This window comes from Callithrix jacchus, chromosome 6 (assembly GCF_049354715.1).
Source record: "Callithrix jacchus isolate 240 chromosome 6, calJac240_pri, whole genome shotgun sequence".
Lineage (NCBI taxonomy): Eukaryota > Metazoa > Chordata > Mammalia > Primates > Cebidae > Callithrix > Callithrix jacchus.
Genome location: NC_133507.1, coordinates 102,483,170 through 102,499,703, shown reverse-complemented (window position 1 = coordinate 102,499,703; position 16,534 = coordinate 102,483,170).

Here is a 16,534-nt window from a genome sequence, read left to right as displayed (position 1 = left end):
AAATGAGGAAAGATATGAAGAGAACCAAGAACCAGCTGAGAGTGGAGAACAGTTGAAGGAGTTTAAGGATATCAGAGAAGACATCTGGTCTTAGAAGCTATCCAAGCATAAAGCCAAGTGGAATTAAGGAAACAGCACAAAAGAAGGGAGGACATATACAGAGTTTTGGTTCTTTTTAAGGGTTTGTAGTCAGGGAATATGTTAGGGAGTCTTCCTAACGTCTGGACAAACTCCTGTATCACAGCCCAAACATCACCTCCTTAGAATGGTCTAATTCATTGGTTCTCAAACTTCAGCAGACATCAGAGTCACCTGGGGAGCTTGTTAAAGCAGATTGCTGAAGCTGTTGCAACGAACTGAGCACAGAAACTCAACACCAGAACAAAAGTATGCCAAATTGCAGGGTTTATTGCCGGCGACCATGGAGGACTCACGTCTCTCCAACCCGTGGCAGAGAAAGAAGGGTGACAAGACCTTTTTATACCCATAAAATCATCTTGGGGGTGAGGGGCTTCAGACATTCCGAGGGCCAGTGGATTCAGATCACCTTCTGGGCGGAGATGGGGGTGAGGGGGTTCCGGACATTTCGAAGGCCAGGGGACTATTCTGATTGTCATTTAAGATGCTAAGATTAGCATTTGTTTACACATCGTCTGGGTAGGGGTGGGATCCATAGATTTTCAGTTGCTTGGCGCCACGATGGAATTATCTGGGGGTGCTTACTCTGGGAAACAAAGGCCAGCAATTCTGGCAGATAAGAGAAGGTATGCAGCTTTACCTCTTTGCATCCTGCAAATAATCTAGCAGTTTACAGAAACCAAGGTTAGCAGTCCTTGTGAGGAGAATGGAAACATTTTTGTCTTTTATAAGATGGCAATGTACAGGTTCCAACTCTAAGTTAGCTATATCACAAAGCCATCCCAGAATCATGTCTGGGCTGTAATGTGATGAGTTCCCCATCAGATTACTTAAGGGTATGTATCTGCTGCCTGAACCCTAAAGGCTAGGCACAGTCCCATCTCTCTCTCTCTCTCTGTCTCTCTCTCTCTCTGTCTCTGTCTCTGTCTCTGTCTCTGTCTCTCTCTCTCTCTCTCTCTCTCTCTTTCTCCTCTCTCTCTCTCTCTTTCTCCTCTCTCTCTCTCTCTCACACACACACACACACACACACACACACACACACACACACACGGCAAGGAGCCAGAAAATTAGCTTAAAAACAGCTTAGAGATGGGAGATGGCACATATCTCTAGAGCTGCACTGCTGCTGCCCAGCAATCTCTTGTATGCAACTCCTAATAAACTCATCTACTAGCTAAGCTGTACTTGTTTGAGTCACTTTTTGTTCTCTGTGCTCCCTCCCAGTTTGGGGGATGGTTTTTCAGTATGATTCTGGGTTTTTCTCATTACAAGGGCTGGGGACCAAGGATTTGCATTTCTAGCAAGTACCCAGGGGATGCTGGTGCTGCTGATTCAAGGGCCATGCTTTGGGAACCACAGGTCTAAAGTAGGGTTCTCAGTCTTTCTCTGTCTACTTTCTATTTCCTTCGATAAACCATTGGCTCTTACTGTATGCCAAACATTGTTCTAAGCACTCTCTGTAAATCAAGTTACTCAGTTTTTACACACTCTTATGAGATACTTTTGTTACCTCCATGCCACACATGAAGGAAGAATCAAGAGGAATTAAGGAAGAATCAAGAGAAATTAAGTCATACCACCCACATCATGTAGCTAGTTAATTGAAGTCCATCTGACCATAAGAGGGACTTTAAATGCTGTGAAGCAACCAGACGGGGTCTATCGGTTGTGGACCTTGGACAAGCCACTTACCTCTGCCTCGGTGTCTTATAAAATGGAGATTATAATAGCACATATGTCATAGGGTTGCTGGGAGGATTAAATAAATCACTTCCCACGGGCTGTTATTATAATTAAGATCTGAAATGTATATGATATCTCAGGGTTCTTCCCTCCCAGCTGCAACATCAATTCCATGAGAATGAGACGTTGTCTTGCTGGTTGCTAGAAACTGGAACAGAACTTGGACTTGGTGCACATTAGACTCTCAATATCCCTTATGTTGCTTTTTGCCAGGTAAACTTTTCTTTTTAGATCAACATTATTAGTGCTTTTGAGATTCAGCTTTTATTGTATTTACATGTGAACATGTAAATATTTTTACTCCCTCCTCCTGGGTCAGGAATTCTCAGCCTTAGCACTATTGAGATTTTGGGCTGAATAATTCTTTGTTGGGGGTGGGGTCGGGGCTATCCAGTGTGTTGCAGGATGATTAGCAGCATCTTTGTTCTCTACTCCCTGGATGCCAGTAGCCACCCCTGCCCCCACCAGTTATCTCCTGGGAACAGAATCACCCCTGCTGAGAACCATTGATCTAGATAATTCAGATGTCTCTAGCTGGCATGTTCTCTCTTTCATGTCCGGTTCAACCAGGAAGTCTTAGTTCTACCAGAACAGTTGAGGCTAGGCGATGAGCGAAGGCCGTGGTACCCACCGAGGAGCAGGTGTCCCTGATAAGTTTCCCTCCTGTGGTTTCCCAGAGAGAGGTCTACAGCACTGACCCAGCCCTCGCCTTAGTGCCCTATGTGATAATCAATGTGTTTTTTACAAGGAATCAGAGAAACCCATCAGACACTGGATATGGCTGTTCCAAATGACCGTATTGGAAGGGTTAAACAGAGCCTCAACACAAAGGCCCTTGAGGATTTCTCTCCACCCTCAAGTTTGAGCCTCAACTCCTGAGACCTCACATTCCAGCCCATTTCTAGGGTATCTGGTACCCTAGAATGGTATAATGTCTATTCCCATCGGAAACAAAGAATCCTTCTAAGGCCTTGCCTTAGTCCTTCCCCTTACCTAGACAAGGCAAAACCCCTGAAAGAGGGACCTTTCCTGAGTCAGAGTTATTAAATCTGCCAGGATACCTAGTGTGAAGTGGAGAAAAGAAAGCATGTGATGAAGACATGCCACCACTTCCTTCCTCCTCCCATCATAGCTTCATTCTGCTCCTAACCACACAGACGGGTAAGTTTCCGAACAAGAATATCTGTGTACACACACCAACACACATGCACACCTACACACACACACACACACGCATACCTCTGGGGAACAAGTAAAATTTTGGGGGGATAGTCTAAGTCCACATTTAGAGAAATTTTTTTCCCTTAAAGGAAACGTGATGAGCAGAGAAGCATGCCACATACAGGGAAATGCTCTTTTATGGGGTCAAGCAGCCCAGTTTCCCTCCCTGTTGCTCCCAAACCTCTCTGTTCCAGAAGGGATTGCTGCTTTACCTTGGCATTACTGAAAGGCTTAGACAAAGAAACTGCTTGACATCAAAGGTGAAATTCAGATCTCTGCCTCCAGAGAAACCAAAAAAGTGTCTGCAACTTTAGCCGTCTTTCTTTCTCACCCACTGCTTGTCTCCAACAAGATTTTAGAAAATCATATGGAGAAAAATGAAGTTATATGCACCAAAAATCCTGCACATCGTTGTTTATAGCAACTTTATTCATAAGTGCATACTTGCCATAACTTGGGAAGCAACCAAGCAAAAAACCAAAATCATTTAATCTAGTTTCAGCCAATAATAACTGAGTAATTATTTACAATTATATCTCAGTTGTAAATAAATGGATGTGCATCCTCTATACGTTAATATGTGCCATAATGCCATCTGCCTTCATAAAACCGTTTTCACGTTTGATTATGTTTTACACTGAAATTTAATAATTAAAGGTCCTCTCCTGTGTTATAAACTACTATTGTTGCTACTCAACCAAAATGAAGAGTTTTGTTCTACGTGCAGAAACAGATCTGGGCTTAATGTTGGTCCCAGCCCCCTCACTGCTGTGGATTTGCTTTGGAATAAAAGTGGATGGAAATCATTTGTCCAGATAAGCAATGGGCTTATCTCCAACCCACTATCAAAAAAGTGTTAAGGATCAGATGGAAATAGCGAAGAGAAAACAGGTTCAGGGAAACATCTAGGCATAATTGGCATTTGTTTTCCTACTGTGTGTGGGTGTTGAAGCTAATTTGTTTGCAGGAACGTGGGGAGAGATAGTGCCTTAGAGTAATTGTTCCTCCTACTACTCTTGGAGTTTTAATTAGCAGATGGGCTCTTTCCCCCACCACCTCTCCAGCTGCTTTCTTTTCACATGACCAAAGGTGTTTTTTTTTTAATTTCCATGCATTCAAATCTCAGCTCTGAAAAATGCCCCCTTTCTCATGTAAAGACCTCTAGCAAAGACTCTGGGCCAAGAATGAAAAGATTCCCATAGTCAACAATGATAATAAAGACCACCCAATAACTGCAAGAATCCTGCACAAATGGGTCACACCCCAGGGGCGGGGCTCTGCTGGGTTTGAAGTTCTCACTGGCTTATCTTTCCCGCTGCTGTGCTCTCCTCCCTCCTCCATTAGGAGGGTTGAGGGGATGGAAGAAGGATAGGGTGGGGAAGGAGAGGGAGCACCTGGAGGAGAGTATGTATCTCAGCTGATCTTTTCTGCATTTGAAGCTGCTCACCAGAAGGCAAAATTGGCCAGGAGGGCTATAATGAGGTCGGAAATTAGCCCTCTGGAAGCTGATTTACTCCCTTATTCAGAGCTGCCTGAAGTTCAGGGTAGCCAGAACCAGGCGACTTAGCCCCAGATCCTGTAACTGAACCATCAGCCCTAGAATAACCAGTAGTTGCAATTTCTAACTACAGAGAAGCAAGATTAAAAAGTGCTTTAAAAACAAAATGACTAAAAGTACCCCAAGGCTCATAATTTGGAATGCCAATTAAGAGAAATATAGATTAGAAATATAAATCAAGACAAGATGATACTTGTTTAATATCTAGATAAATAGGATGAATATAGAGAGCCATAAAGAAATATCTTACTCATGTTTTGCCTTTCAGTGAATGACAGCCATAAGGTTTTAGAGAAAAGCATGAAATATTTTGAAAAATGCATGAGTTTAAGTATAATTTCTAAGAAAAATCCCTCACTCACTATCTTAGTTCAGGTTCTGTGATGAAAATGCCAATTCTGCCCAAGATCCTGGGGCAGAAGGTATTCTGATTTCTGGAAGCCCTTGCATTTCATTCCTCTCCAGGAAGTTTCTGAAATGAATTAAATTCTCCAGCTGCAGAGAAAGGCCCTGGTGGTTCCTGTTTCCCTCGTGTGCTGACTGGCAGCGGTAAATGAACTTCAGAATCTGGACAGAGGGAGTAGTACTTTCAAGTTGCCCGGGTTCCGTCAGTGCTCCCTTGCTTTTTCTACCTGCCCGGCTTCTCTTCTGTATTGATCTTTCTTTTTGCTAAAATTTGATTTCCTATGGGTGGTAGGAGAGAGTCGTTACCATGCCTCCTCCTCAGAGTTTCTTTAATGTTTGTAATTTCTGATTCCAGCACATTCCAGGCACATGCTTTTTATCTTACAAAATCTGAACTTTTTTTCTGGACTTTACAGAAATCCAGTCTCTGGATCCCCTTCCTCTAGGCAAACTTAGCTTTCACTTTTTTTTTTTTTTTTGAGACAGACTTTTGCTCTTGTTGCTCAGACTGTAGTTCAATGGCGATGATCTCAGCTCACTGCGACTTCCGCCTCCTGGGTTCAAGTGATTCTCCTGCCTCAGCCTCCTGAATAGTTGGGAATACAGGCATGTGCCACCATGACAGGCTAATTTTTGTATTTTTAGTACAGACAGGGTTTCATCATGTTGGCCAGGCTGGTCTCAAAATCCTGACTTCAGGTGATCCACCTGCCTCAGACTCCCAAAGTGCTGGGATTACAGGTTTGAGCCACCACACCTAGCCAACTTTCACCTTTAAAAATACAGTTTGTGCAATGGATTATTTTCCTACAGTGAAAATTTCTTTTGGTCTCTAAGGGTTAAAGAGAAAACAGAAGACTTTCAAGGTTCTTGTTCTTTTTGCTCCCATTGTTCTTTCAGCATCTCCACATACCCAGCAATGATGTGACACAAGGCTTGGTTTGCTGTCACTGAGTGAAGAAAGAAGGGCAGTTCTGGAGCCCAGCAGGTGCAAATGCCAGCCTTGTCACCACCAGGTCACTGGTGCAGTCACTGTGGGCAGGAGGCTTCATTGCTCTGTACTTCGTTCCATGGCCTTCTTGTAGCTCACCTCTCTCCTATAGGGAGTGACTGCCTTGGCACATTCTGTTCCAAAGAGACCTGACGAGCAAGTGCGATGGACGTTTTCCCTTCTTTCCTCTTCTTCCTCCATTCTCCTCCTCTCCTTTTCTTCTCTTTTTTTTTTAGGCCATCATAGTTGACACCAAAATCCCCCTTTCAGGACTGAAGGACTGACTTGTCCCTCCCTCTCTGTATTAGTTCATTTTCACACCGCTGATAAACATGTGCCTGAGACTAGGAAAAAAAGAGGTTTAATTGGACTTACATTTCCACATGGCTGGGGAGGCCTCCGAATCATGGCAGGAAGTGAAAAGTACTTCTAACATGGTCGTGGCAAAAGAAAATGAGGAAGAAGCAAAAGCAGAAACCCCTGATGAACCCATAAGATCTCATGAGATGTATTCACTATCATGAAAATAGCATGAGAAAGACTGGCTCTGATGATTCAGTTACCTCCCCCCGGGTCCCTCCCACAACATGTGGGAATTCTGGGAGATACAATTCAAGTTGAGATTTGGGTGGGGACACAGCCAAACCATATCACTTACCTTCTTAGCTGCTGAGAAAGCTTCCACAAACAGCCTTTACACTATCACACATCCTCTTCTGGAATCACCTCAAGCAAGGCCACTGCCTGTTCCAGAAGCAGCCCTCAGCCATAATCAACACAGGGTATAAAGTCCAAGGCCCCAGCCCCAACTTGAGGCTCAGAAGGGTCTGATCAGCTTCAGGACTGCCCAGTAGGGTCAGCTGTGACTTTTGTTGAAACTGTCATGCCTCAGCTTCCCCCTTGGCCCAAATCTTCCTTCATTTCCTGCACACCAGTCCCCATCTCAGTGTCCGTGTCCTAGGGAACCTGACCTACAAGAACCATAATGAAGTAAGATAAAGAAGACACAATTTAATGGACAAAACAAATGTACACGCAACAGGTTCATCATGATACAAGATGGTGACCAACGAAGAGTCATAATTCAGCATTCCATTCAAACAAATTATTCATGGGGAAAAAATCAATGAGGGAAAGTAGTCAGGGGAGGCTTCCTGGAGTAGGCGAAGTGAGAGCTGTTGTTCGTGGGTAGTGAGACTTGAAAAGGAGGAGGAAAAACACTGAGCACTTTAGGAAAGGGAATTGTTTAAGCTATTTGAGAATGAACATTCCGGCGGGGCGTGGTAGCTCATGCCTGTAATCCCAGCACTTTGGAAGGCCAAGGCAGGCAGATAACCAGGTCAAGAGATTGAGACCATCCTGGCCAACATGGTGAAACCCTGTCTCTACTAAAAATACAAAAATTAGCTGGGCATGGTGGCACATGCCTGTAGTCCCAGCTACTCAGGAGGCTGAGGGGGGAAAATTGCTTAAACCCGGGAGACAGAGGTTGCAATGAGCTGAGATTGTGCCACTGCACTCCAGCCTGGTGACAGAAAAAAAAAAAAAGAGAATAAACATTCCAAGTTTGTGACATGGTAAGTTTTATGTGGGCAAAGCAGACAAGTGGTTTGGATAAGCTAGATGTTGGTTAGTTAGATTTGGAAGAATTTTGACAGCTAGGTTGAGATATCTGAGCACCCCCAAGCAGTGGGAACAATGAGACATGCTGGTGCACAAGAGAGACTTGAATTTTATTTAGGTGGAGGTGATGTTGAATAATTGTTTAGGCTGGTTGGCAGAGATTTCTTGATCATACTTGATACCAGTAGTTGAAACAGTCACTCATAATTTAATTTTTTTTTTTTATATAGAGTCTCACTTGGTTACCAGGTGCCAGGCTGGAGTGTAGTGGCATGATCTCGATTCACTGCAACCTCTGCCTCCCGGGTTCAAGCAATACTTCTGCCTCAGCCTCCTGAGTAGCTGGTACCACAGGCGTGCACCACCACAGCCAGCTAATTTTTGTATTTTTTAGTAAAGATGGGGTTTCACCATGTTGGCCAGATGATCTCGATCCCTTGACCTCATGATCCGCTTGCCTTGGCCTCCCAAAGTGCTGGGATTACAGGCATGAGCCACAGTGCCCGGCCAATTTAAAAAAAAAAATCAGTTTTTTTCATTTTGTTGTAAAGTATTCAACACATGAGGTTGGTGTTAGGTTGGTGCAAAATTAATTGTGGTTTTGCTATTAAAAGTAATGGCAAAACCACAATTAATTTTGCACCAACCTAATAGAACAGTGACTCAAGTCTTACAAAGTGTGTGGCTGTTGTAGGAAGTATTGATGGCTCCATTGCAGTGACACATTCCCCTCCCAGCAGTTGGCACATTATGATGGGAGTTTGAGAGAGGGTACTTGGTGGTGCCACCAGATTTTTCCTACTGTGTTTATGTAGAAATATTATTTTAGGAGCTCTATATGATGAGTTAGTGCTGGGACTACACTGAAGGGAGGAAACCTTTTGGGTGACAATTTCCAGGGATCCAGTGGGGAGTGAAAGGAACGTGGACCCAGGCAGGGGCAAAGGGGAAGGACAAGAACAAACATTTCGAGGGAATCAGCTAGATTAATTGGAATTGCCAAAGAGATCTCATTCCTGCCTGACTGAAATTCTAAACACAGAAGATGGCGGTAGTAATGGGGAGTTGGAACTTGGGGCTCCAGGGACTCGCAAACCCCATCCCTTCAGTGGACCCAAAGTGCTGTCACCTGGGAAGGCCCAGAGCAAATCTGTCCCTTTCACTGTTGCTCCCCAATTTATCCCACTTTACATATTTGGGGGAAAATGAACTGACCTCCACAAGGAGGCCACACCCTCTCACTGTGAGTTTCTTTCTCATGAAGGCAAATGGTTTGCCCTGAGCCATTCACAGTCTCTGTAACTTGTGACCAAAGGATGTGAATAGGGCTGTGGATTTGGTGTGTGATGAGGACTTGGTTGGTATCAGAACTGTCCTCATTTGGAGGGTATTCTAGCCCATATGGACAAGAGTCAGCAGCCTTGAACTTGTTAGCATGGTAGCCTCGCTTTCCCGCTTTGCCTTGGGCATCAGGATGTTCAGAGCTGCATTTAATTTGTTTAATTTTTTATTGTGTTTATATATATATATATATATATATATAATATATATACACATATATATACACACATGTATCGTTTATAAACATAAAATTTGCCATTTTAAATATTTTAAAGTGTACAATGGCATTAATTTCATTCACAACATATGCAACCACCACCACTATTCTCAAACATTTTTTATCATCTCAAACAAAAATTGTCTGATCATTAAGCCATAACTCCTCATTTTCCCTTCCCCCAACCCCTGGTAGCCTCTAATTAACTGTATTTTTCTGTGAGTTTTGCCTATTCTAGATACTTCATTTAAGTAAAATTGTATATTTGTCTTTTTGTGTCTATTTTCACTTAGGAAAGTGCTGGCCGGGTGCCGTGGCTCACGCCTATAATCCCAGCACTTTGGGAGGCCGAGGCGGGTGGATCACGAGGTCAAGAGATTGAGACCATTCGGGTCAACATGGTGAAACCCCGTCTCTACTAAAAATACAAAAATTAGCTGGGCATGGTGGTGCTCGCCTGTAGTCCCAGCTACTGAGGCAGGAGAATTGTTGGAACCCAGAAGGCGGAGGTTGCGGTGAGCCGAGATTGCGGCATTGCACCCCAGTCTGGGTAACAACAGCGAAACTCCGTCTCAAAAAAAAAGGAAAGTGTTTTCAAGGTTCATCCATCTTGTAGCATGTCAGAAGTGTCAGAATTTCAACCCTTTTCATCTTCAGTTGAAACATACAAACCTCGTTTTATTTCTGCATTCATCTGTTGATGGACACTTGGGTTGTTTACATCTTTTGGTTATTGTAAATAAGGCTGCAAAGACATAGGCATACAAGTATCTGGTGGAGTCCCCGTTTTCATTTCCTTTGGAGTGGAATTGTTGGGTCATATGGTAATTCTATGTTTAATTTATTGAGGAACTGGTGAACTGTTTCCCACTGCAGCTGCACCATTTTACCTCCCCCAGCAATGTATGAGGATTACAATTTCTTCACATCCTTGCAACATTTGTTATTTTCCATTTGTTCTTTTCTTTTTTTAATTATAGCCATTTCAGTCAGTGCTCGTCGTATCTCACTGTGGCTCATAGTTATTATTTGCATGTATCTTTCCCTTCCTTTGCCATAATTTTATAAATTATTTTATTGTTTATTGTCTTCTTTTTTCATTGTAAATGTTTTTGGAAGTAGGTGAATTTTAAATCATGAATGAAGAAATGAAGAAAAAATATCACAAAGACTTAACGGGACTTTCACTACTTTAAAGGAGCTTATGTTTTGTGTTATGAAGCACTACATCCAAATTGCTCTTCAGCTCCCAGATGATCTTGTCATGAAGGATTTTCTTGTTTTCGCTGTTTTTCTTTTTCAAGTTTCTTATATTTGCCTGTATGGTCCATTGGAGATTTCTCTGTTGCCTGAGCCATATGACAGTTGAACTCATCTACTCAAAAGAGATGCTAGTCCTTATTGTCTATTTTGAGTAACATTTATATTCTGTTGGCAAGATATGAAATGCTTAGTGTATCCTAGGTGAAATGATACAGGTGACAGAAGTCACCACAACCAGTCCCAAACGCATACTCTGTCATGACAAATTCCCAAAACCAATTCTGGAAATTACCTGTTGTTCTTTAAAATATTCGCAGATAAATATTAACCATTATTTTCATTAATGACTTTAGAAAGGGCTAATTATAATGAATCACAGTGGAAAATAACACTTAATTTTCTTTACTGCATGGCTTGAGCATGAAATAGGAGACGGGACAAGACAACCTCTGGATATTGTTTCTAATTCTTTAAAAAGTTGTATTTGCATGTAGGAAAAAAAATTCACAAATTCAAAACCATTTCAAGACAAAATATCCAAGAAAATAGGATTAAAAGGGAACTTCCAGCCAGGTATGGTGGTGGCTCATAATCTCAGCACCTTGGGAGGCTGAGGTGGGTGGATTGCTTAAGCCCAATAGTTTTGAGACCAGACTGGTCAACCTGGCAAAACCCCATCTCTACTAAAAATACAAAATTAGCCAGGTGTGGCTGCCCATGCCTATAATCCCAGCTACTTGGGAGGCTGAGGCACAAGAATCACTTGAACCTGGGAGGTGGAGTTTGCAGTGAGCCAAGATCATGCCTCCAGCCTGGGTGACACAGTGAGACTCCATCTCAAAAAAAGTTGGTGGGGGGACCCTCCTCAACATGATACAGGACCATCGTGGTATATAGAAAACCACAGCCAACATCAGATGCAATGGTGAAAGACTGAAAGCTTTCTCTCTAAGACTAGGAACATGATCAGGATGCCCACTTTTGCTACTTCAGTTAAGCATAGTTCTAGCCACAGCAATTAAGCAATAACTAGAAATAAAAGGCATCCAAATTGGGAAGAAAGAATCAAAACTGTGCTGGCAGATGACATGGTATATATTAGATATAGAAAACCGTAAAGAAGCCATAAAAAATTGTTAGAGCTAATTAATTAAACAAATTTGCAGGATACAAGATCAACACTTAAAAATGAGTTGTATTTTTATACACTAACAATGAACAATTCAAAATAAAATGAAGAAACAATTCTACTTATAATACCATTAAAAAGTATAAAATACATAGGAGTAAATTTAACTAAAAAGGTGCAAGGCTTGTAAATGAAAACTACAAAACATTGCTGAAAGAAATTTTTAAATAACTAAATAAATGAAAAGACACGCTATATTCATGCACTGGAAGATAACATACTATTAAGGTATCAGTACATCTCAAAGCAATCTACAGATTTAACGCAATCCATATCAAAATCACAACAGCCTTTTTTAAATTTTTTCAAAAATAGAAAATACAGTCCTAAAATTTGTATGTAATCTCAAGAACACGGAATAGCCAAAAGAATTTTGCAAAAATAATAAAGTCGAATGACTCATAATTCACAGGTCCAAAAATGACTACAAAGCTATAGTAATCAAAGAAGTGTGGTACTGGCATCAGGATACATATCCACACCAATGGAATAGTACTGAGAGTTCATCAATAAATTCATATGTCAACAGTCAATTGATTTTTGAACAGTGCCAAGACAATTCAATGGGAGAAAGAATACTCTCTTCAACAAATGATTCTGGAACAAATGGATATACGCGTGTAAAAAAATGAAGTTGAATCCTTATCTCACATCTAATGCAAAAATTAACTCAAAATTTATCAAAGACTGAAAGATGAGAGCTAAAACTATACAAATCTTAGGAGATAACATAGAGAAAAACCTTCATGACCTTAGCTTATGCGCTGGTTTCTTAACTATGACACCAAAGGCACAAGCAACAAAAGAAAGAAATGGATAAATTGGGCTTGATCAAAATTTGAAACTTGTGCATCAAAGAAAAAGTTGACAAGTTGTGCACTAGTAAGAAAGTAAAAACACAACCCACAAGATGTGAGAAAATATTTGGAAATTATATATTTGATAAGAGTCTTGTATCCAACATATATGAAGAACTTTTTCAACTCAGCAATTTAAATTACCCAATTTTTAAAAGGGCAAAGGATCTGAATAGATATTTCTTTAAAGAAGATATACAAATGGCCAACACACACCTAAGAAGATAAGTGATATTAGTCATTAGGAAAATGCAAATCAAAACCATGATATCATTTTATACACACTAAGATGACTATAATAAGAAAAATGAAAAATATTAATAACAAATGTTAGCAAAAATGCAAAACAATTGCACCCCTCATGAAATGTAATATATAATGGTGCAGCTGCTGTGAAAAACTGTTTGGCAGTTTGTCAATAAGCTAATCATAGAATTATCATATGACCCAGCAGTTTCACTCTTAGTTATATCCTGAAAAGAACTGAAAAACTTAAACATGAATGCTCATAATAACCAAAATTTGGAAGCAACCCAAATACCCATCTATAGATGGATAAACTAAATGTGTTATATCCATACAATGGAATATTATCAGCTACATAAAGCAATGAAGTACTGATACATGCTATGTCATGAGTGAACCTTGAAGGCTTTATGGTAAGTGAAGGGAGCCAGACACTAAAGACTACCTACTGTATGATTCCATTTATGTAAAACGTCTAGAAAGGCAAATTTACAAAGACAGAAATTAGATAAGTGGTTACTAGTAGCTAGACAGGGGAAAATGGGGAGTGACTACAAACGGGTCCAGTAGTGTCCCCTTATCATTAAAAGATGCGTCCCAAGACTCCCAGGAGCTAGCTGAAACCATGGAATGTTACGTAGATGATGTTTTTACTATGTGTACATACATACAATCAAGTTTAATTTATAAATTAGGCACAGTAAGAGACTCAACAATAATACAATAGGGCAATAATAAAGATATACTATGATAAAAGTTATGTGAATGTGGTCTCTCTCTCTCTCTCAAAATATTTTATCGTAATATACTCACTTATTTTCAGACCATAGTTGACTCTGAGTAACTGACACTGTGAAAACTGAAACATCACTTAAGGGGAGCTACCATATAGATTTTCTTTTTGAGGCAGTAACAGGTTCAAAAATTGTAGTGATGGTTGCACAACTCTGTGAATATATGTAAAACCATTGAATTATACAGTTTAAATGGGTAAATTATATAGTATTTGAATTATATTCCCAAAAAAGCTACCCATAAGAAGTTATAAAGAAGAAAATATACTCCCTGCACTTTGGAAGGCCAAGGCAGGAGGATTGCTTGAAGCCAGGAGTTCAAAACCAGCCTGAGGAACAAAGCAAGACTCCATGTCTACACATACAAAAAAAAATAAATAAATTAGCTGAACTTGGTGGTCCATGCCTGTGGTCCCAGCTACTTGGGCGGCTAAGGTGGAAGAATTGTCCAAAAAGTCACTCCAGCCTGGGCAACAGAGTGAGACCCTGTCTCAATAAATAGGGAAAATGTAACACAAGAAAACATTCACGGGGGGCAGACTCCTTTAGCACCTTCAGATCACCTGGAGGCCCCTGGCTTGCATTCACTGCAAAGAGAGAAGGACCTCCCACTTTCCACTGAGATTCTCACACTGGCCTCTGTTGGTTATTCTGGGTTCTGTTCCAGGCCATGACTTCCCTTGACTTCTTCCACACATTGCTGATAAAAAGCAGGCCCTGTGGCAGTTTGGTGCTTTGTCCCACTCACTTGTAATTTGGGATTCATGGTGACACTTTATCACCTACTTTTGTTGTCCATGGCTTTTCAGTTTTTCTGTTTTCACATGGCACTCAGGAAGATCCAGACATTATTCTGGGACTGCTGTCACCGTCTTCCTAGACCTCCTGTTGGAGACCTTGGTGAAATACCCTGTTTTGATATGCATTTCAAATACTTTTCCCCAGTTTACATTTGTCTTGAACGATTTGGATATGAGGAGATGGGGGAATTTGGGGACCATGGGCGGCTTCCCACATTGCTGTGTGAGTTGGGAGCAGCACTTCCTAATCGCCCTGGGAGTTCATCTTATCCCCCTCCCAACAGCTCTGAGGCTCGATAAAGTGATTAGACTTTTCTCAGGTTGTTATTAGTATTTTTCTCTGGGCTTCTTCAGTAGTACAATTCAGTTCACCTATTGCTCAGAAAATATTGGTATGGTAACCTATTCTGGCAAGTAAAGCAATTACCTAGAGTTGAAGAAAAAGAAGTTGGACTAAAAATCTGAATAGTCAACCATTTATTACCCAAAGGCACTTGAAAGAATTAAGGAAAACAAAGGCAGGTACATTGCTCTGTCCATGACAGATGAGAAAGGGCTTAATCCAGCTGGAATGATCAGAGGATAATCCCTTAAAGTAGGGAGCGTGGGTGAATTCGATTCCTTGCCACACCGAGGTTTGTAGAATAGACTAATAAGAGGCAGCCAAATGTCTAATTGGGGGTCAAAACCTAGCTTGTGTTAAAGATTCTTCAAGTCATGTAAAGTTTCATTAATATTTAAACCCAGGTTTCCATTGCTGTGAAACCCTGTTCCTGGGTTCAATGCATCATCTCATTGGCTAGAACTTAGATAGCTACAATTACATTTAAGGCAGGCCAGACAGGGTTGTCTTTTTCTGGACAGCCATATGCCTAGATGAAATCAGGGGCTTTGTAACTGAGGAAGAACGAATATCTGGACTAGCATTTTTGAGAGTTTAAATTTTTCACCTTTCTTAAAATATTCATGAAGTCCATCATGGCTTCTCCATCAGTTCACTGTCTTGATTATCCTTTTATTTATTTATTTTTTTGACAGGGTCTCACTCTGTTGCCCAGGCTGGAATATAGTGATGCAATCTCTGCTCACTGAGGCCTCCACCTCTCAGGTTCAAGGGATCCTCCTACCTCAGCCTCCTGAGAAGTTGGGACTATAGGCATGTGACACCATGGCGGGCTAATTTTTGTGTTTTTAATAGAGATGGGGTTTCATCATGTTGGCAGGCTGGTCTCAAACTCCTGATCTCAGGAGATCCACCTGCCTTGGCCTCCCAAAGTGGTGGGATTACAGGCATGAGCCACCCCGCCTGGCCTTCTATTTTTAAGCCATTTGTTGTATTCTATTCCTTCCTCCCTGACTTTATCAATTGTTATTCTGGTTGCAAGTAACAGAAAGTGACTATGTAACTTAAGGAAAAATGGGGTGGCGGGGTGCAGGATGCGTACAGGATGGAAAGGAAGGCTTGAGAACCTGGTTCAGAGAAGTTAGAAAGTAGGCAGCTCTGGGGACTTAGCAAGCAGGAATTATTTGACAATCTCACTGAAATGTGATACTAAAGTTAGTGCGCTTCAACTATTTTTTTCAACAATTTCATCATGACTCCTGGAATTGTAAGTTATATTTGAGAACATCTCATTGGTTTAGCTTTTTCTCATGCCTGTACCTCTGTTAGGAGAGGAATGAGGGGGAGGAGATAATTCTTTATAGAAAATAGGTGCTGTTATCAAAAGGAGAAATAGATGCTAAGTAGCCAAAAACAAAACAAAAAAACCTACAAATGCATCCTACCCTTCTTCAAATAGAACAATGGTTAATTTTACTGCTCTGGTCCCACCTGCTATTCGCTGCTACGCATCTCACTCCTCTGCCTCATTACCTCTCTCACACAGCCCCACTAGGCATTTCCACCATTCTCACTTTATGTAAGTTCTGTCCACTGCCTGGAATATCCTTCCAGCCCTCACTCTTCTTTACCCAGGAGATCTCTACTGATGCCTCCTGTTTCTGGCCCATGATTCCTCAGACCACGCTGGGTGTCCCTCCTCTGGGCTCCCACAGGCTTTGCTCAGGACAGATGAACTTCTCTGCTTCTCCCACTATGTGTAGACCAGGAGTTCCTGATTCACAGGGTTGCCTTGCTCATCTCTG